This window comes from Dipodomys ordii, unplaced genomic scaffold (genome assembly GCF_000151885.1).
Source record: "Dipodomys ordii isolate 6190 unplaced genomic scaffold, Dord_2.0 Scaffold7, whole genome shotgun sequence".
NCBI lineage: Eukaryota > Metazoa > Chordata > Mammalia > Rodentia > Heteromyidae > Dipodomys > Dipodomys ordii.
Genome location: NW_012267223.1, coordinates 19,225,272 through 19,230,744, shown reverse-complemented (window position 1 = coordinate 19,230,744; position 5,473 = coordinate 19,225,272).

The window sequence follows — 5,473 nt, the reverse complement described above, 5'->3', positions numbered from 1 at the left end:
CCCGCCCCGCCCCGCGGCCTCCCCTCCGGTCCCTCGCTCCCTCTCCCGCTCCTCTCTGCCTCCCCTTCCTCCTTTCTCCCTCTCTCCCTCCCTCTCTCTCCTCTCTCCTTTCCTCCTCTCCTCCTTGCTGCTCCCTAGAGTCCCACAGGTGGAGCTGGACACCAGTGCTCACTCCTGTAATCCTAGCCGCCCAAGCGGCCGTCATCTGAGGATGAGGGTTCGAAGCCAGCCTGGGCAGGAAAATCCGTGAGACTTTTCTCTCCAATTAACCGAGTGGGGGGAGAGGGGGGGGGGAGAGAGCTGGAAGTAAAACTGTGGCTTAAGTGATAGAGCCCTAATCTTGCGCAAAAAAAAATCAGGGAATTCAAGCCCCAAAACCTGCACAAAGAGAGACTGACAGACAGACAGACAGGGACAGAGAGAGAGAGAGAGAGAGCACATAGTGAAGGCTCAGGGAGAGGCAAGGTAGAATGTTCTTTTTGCTGATGTCTGAGAAAGCCTTCAAGAAAAACAACCTTGAAAAACTGGGAGAGAGCAAGAGAAGGGGTGTCATTGTCCAAAAAGAAATGTATTCCTTACCTGATTTATGTAACTGTCACCCCTCTGTACAACACCTTTAGAATAACAATAATAAAAAATATTTAGAATGAAAGAAAACCTTGGGCTGGGGATGTGGCTTAGCGGTGGAGTGCTTGCCTAGCATGCACAAAGCCCTGGGTTCCATTCCTCAGCACCACATCCACAGAAAAAGCCAGAAGTGGCACTGTGGCTCAAGTGGTAGAGTGCTAGCCTTGAGCAAAAGAAGCTCAGAGACAGTGCTCAGGCCTTGAGTTCAAGCCCCAGGACTGGCAAAAAAAAAAAAAAAGACAACCTTGAACAAAAAGTAAGCTAGACATTTGAGGGACTATGATGACTTAGAAGGTACCCCTGTGTCTTCCTTGCAGGGTATCAGTTATAGTGCCCACAACCAAAACTTTGGTACTGTGTGTGTGTCTGTTTGTATGTGTTGGAGGAAGCCAGTACTTGGACATTTCTTGTTTATATTCTAGATATGCCTAGATATGTTAAAAAATGACTTCTTTTAATGCTTTAATGTTTTTGTGAGCCAGTCCAATTTAACTCATATATACAAGGACAGTGCTGCAAATCTCCCATGGGCATTTCTCCGCCTCTGCTGGCTATGTATTACCCACTTAGGGAGAGAGCCTCCCTAAGAAGGAACAGAGAAGATCTGGGAAGAGAAGGGCCTAAGAGAACTGGGGTGGCTTCATGGGACTACGGAGAGAGCAATTAGTCAGGCAGGAAGTACATGCAAAGGCAGTGGGAGGGCCTTAGGGCTGGGGTCAAGAAAGAAGACTGGGTGCCAGTGGCTCACACGACTGTAATCCTAGCTACTCAGGAGGCTGAGATCTGAGGATCACGGTTCAAAGCCAGCTCGGGCAGGAAAGTCCGTGAGACTCTTATCTCCAATAAACCACTAGAAAACTGGAAGTGGCGCTGTGGCTCAAGCAGTAGAGCGCTTGCCTTGAGCTGAAGAGCCCAGGAACAGTGCCCAAGCCCAGAGTTCAAGCCCCACAACCAACCAAAAAAAAAAGAAAGAAAGAAAGGAAGAAAGAAGACTGGCTATGCACCAGTGGCTCATACTTGTAATCCTAGCTACTCTGGAGGCTGAGATCTGAGGGTCTTGGTTCAAAGTTAGCCTGGGCAGAAAAATCCAGGACATTCTTTTTTTTTTTTTTCCCCGATTGTGGCGCTTGAACTCAGGACCTGGGCACTGTCCCTGGGTTCTTTTTTTTTTTGGTCTGGTCGTGAGGCCTGAACTCTGGGCCTGGGCACTGTCCCTCAGCTCTTCAGCTCAAGGTTAGCGCTCTACCACTTGAGCCATAGCGCCACTTCTGGCTTTTTTCTTTTTGTTTATGTGGTGCTGAGGAATCGAACCCAGGGCCTCGAGCATGCAAGGCAAGAGCTCTACCACTGAGCCACCTTCCCAGCCCAGTCCCTGGGTTCTTTTTGTTCAACGCAAGTGCTCTACAGTTTTGAGCCACGGAGCCACTTCGCATTTTCTGGTGGTTAATTGGAGATAAGAGTCTCTAGGGGAAGGGCTGGGCCCAGGCCCAGAGTTCAAGCCCCATGACTGACACCCTCCCCCCAAAAAAATAAAGGAGCTGGACGCTGGTAGCTCATACCTGTAATCCTAGCTAACAAGGAGGCTGAGATCTGCGGATCATGGTTCAAAGCCAGCCCAGGAAAGAAAGTCCATGAGACTCTTAACCACCAGAAAACTAGAAGTGGTGTTGTGGCTCAAGTGTTAGAGTGCTAGCCTTGAGCTGAAGAGCTGAGGGACAACACCCAGGCCCAGAGTTCAAACCTACGACCAACAAAAAAAAAAGGAAGAAAGAAAGAAAAAAAAAGAAATATAATGAATGCCAGTAGCTCATACCTGTAATCCTAGCAATTCAGGAGGCTGAGAGCTGAGGATTGTGGTTCAAAGCCAGCCTGGGCAAGAAAGTCTGTGAGACTCTGATCTCCAATTAATCACAGAAAAAGCTGAAAGCTCAGGTGGTAGAGTGCTAGCCTTGAACAAATGGAGCTTAGGGACAGCACTCAGGCCCAGAGTTCAAGGCCCAGGACTGTGAAAAAAAAAAAAAAAAGACTCACAGACTTTCCTGCCTGGGAGATCTCAGCCTCCTGAATAGCTAGGATTACAGGCGTGAGTCACAAGCACCCAGCTTGTGAGACTCTTATCTCCAATTAAGCACCAAAAAAGCTGCAAGTGGAGCTGTGGCTCAAATGGTAGAGTGCCAAAAAAAAGCTCAGGGAGAAAGGGTGGGGGAAGAGAAGGAAAGAAGGGAAGGAGGGAGGGAAGGAAGGAAGAAAGAAAGAGAAGGAAAGCCTATTTCCTGCTAACCACCCAAAAGCAAGAAGTTGAGGTATGGCTCAAGTGGTAGAGTGCTAGCCTTAAGGAAAAAGCTAAGGGTTACCAAGGAGGCCCTGAGTTCTGTTAGCATTATCCCCACCTCCAGTCCTCAGCTCCACCCAGACCTGAGCTCCTCCCTGCCCTAGGATTCTCACTGTATGCCTGGCTACCCCCTCTCTCCACCCAGACCTGCCTGCACTCAGACCTCACCACTAGCCCCAGAGCTACCCACCTGGATAGGGGCAGACGCCATATTTCTCCCTCTCCCTAGGGAGATGTGACCCCTCTAAAAAAAACCTTAGCCAGGTGCCGGTGGCTGAAAGCTATAATCCTAGCTACTCAGGAGGCTGAGATCTGAGGATCGAGGTTCAAAGCCAGCCCAGGCAGGAAAGTCTGTGAGACTCTTATCTCCAATAAACCACTTGAAAACCGGAAGTGGCGCTGTGGCTCAAGTGGTAGAGAGGTCGCCTTGAGCTGAAGAGCACTGGGACAGTGCCCAGGCCCACAGTTCAAGCCCCACGACTGACAAAAAAAAAATTAAAAACATAAAAAAAAAACTTATAATAATCTTTCTCCTGTGCATGCCTGCCTCCATGTGGTCCCCTGGGATGGCCAGGAAGGATCCTAACAAGTTCAAGCCCCAGCACTGGCGTACACACACACATATACACACAAAGAGGCTAGAAAGGAGGCTTAGGAACCACAAATTTCACCAGCACATCAGCCCAAGGCTAACGCTCTACCACTTGAGCCACAGTGCCATTTCTGGCTTTTTGCTTATGTGGTGCTGAGGAATCGAACCCAGGGCCTCATGCATGCAAGGCAAGCGCTCTACCACTGAGCCACCTTCCCAGCCCCCAAACTAAGGTTCTTGAACACATAAAACACATGTCTGTTCTACCATTAAGCTACAACCACTGCAGTCATTACTTAACCTAATAAAACAGCACCTGGTCTATCTCTCTCACTTTACATTCATATAATTATTATACATGTTATATACTGTTCTTGAAATTGGGAAGTAAGAGAAACGAACAAAGCTGGGTGTGAGGGCATATGCCTGTAATCCCGTCACTCTGGAGGCTGTGGCATGGGGGTCAATCCAGAGCCTGAAGCCAGCGTGGATTACACAGAAGACCCTATCTAAAAACAGCAGCAGCAACAACAACAAAGAAAAAAGAAAGGAAGAAGTCTTTCAAAAGACAGAACAGAACATAGCAAAACCAAAAGATTTCTCCCCGCCTCTCATCCTTTCATAAACACGAGGCCCTCCTTTTTCAGTGCTTTGCCATTCTCTCCTTACCCAGGACTTGGGCGGGAAAGTGACAGAGATAGTAACTGCTATTCTGAGACTCTTCTGAGTTATTAAAAATGTGACCAAGTAGAAAAGCTGGGGCTGGTGGCTCAGGCCTGTAATCCTAGCTACCCTTGAGATCTGGAGGATTGCTGTTTCCAGCCAGCCTAGGCCAAAAAAAAAAAAAAAGTCCCAAAGAATCTATCTCCAAAAATAATCAGCAAAAAGCAGGGCTGGAGGGATGGTTCAAGTGGGAGAGCATCAAACTGAGCAAGCAAGTCATATGAGTATGGAAAGCCCAGTGGAATTCTCTAAAACAGTTTTGGTAGCACTAAAATTTCCTGACTGCCCATAAAGGATCGTCTAGCTTTTATTTCACTGTGCCATGACTTACAATTGTTTTATGTGTATCAAAAGAAAACCACTCCTAGTATGTTATCTCCATTAAATAAAAACTGTTAAGTCGTGCACCAGCAGCTCATGCCTGTAATCTTAGTTTTTCAGGAGGCTGAGATCTGAGGATCACGGTTCAAAGCCAGCTGGGCAAGAAAGTCTGTGAGACTCTTTTTTTTTTTTTGGGTCCGGTCGTGGGGCCTGAACTCTGGGCCTGGGCGCTGTCCCTCAGCTCTTCAGCTCAACGCTAGCGCTCTACCACTTGAGCCACAGCACCACTTCTGGCTCTTTCTGTTTTACGTGGTGCTGAGGAATCGAACCCAGGGCCTCTGGCATGCAAGGCAAGCGCTCTACCACTGAGCCACCTTCCCAGCCCCATCTGTGAGACTCTTATCTCCAATAAACCACTAGAAAACCAGAAGTGGCATTGTAGCTCAAGCGGTAGAGCATTCGCCTTGAGCTGAAGAACTGAGGAATAGTGCCCAAGCCCACAGTTCAAGCCCCATGACTGACAAAAAAACAAAAACAAAACAACAACAACAACAAACCCTGTTAGCTGTTAGCTGGGTGCTGGTAGCTCACATCTATAATCCTAGCTACTCCGGAGACTGAGATCTGAGGATCATGGTTCAAAGCCATCAGGGGCAGGAATGTCTGTGAGACTCTTATCTCCAATTAAATCACAGAAAAATCCAAAAGTGTCACTGTGGCTCAAGTGGTAAAACAGCAGCCTTGAGCAAAAAAAACTCTGGGAAGCCGTGAGCTGGTAGTTCACGCCTGTAATCCTAGCTACTCATGAGGCTGAGATCTGATGATCATGGTTCAAAGCTAGCCCAGGCAGGAAAGTCCATGAGACTACTATCTCCAAC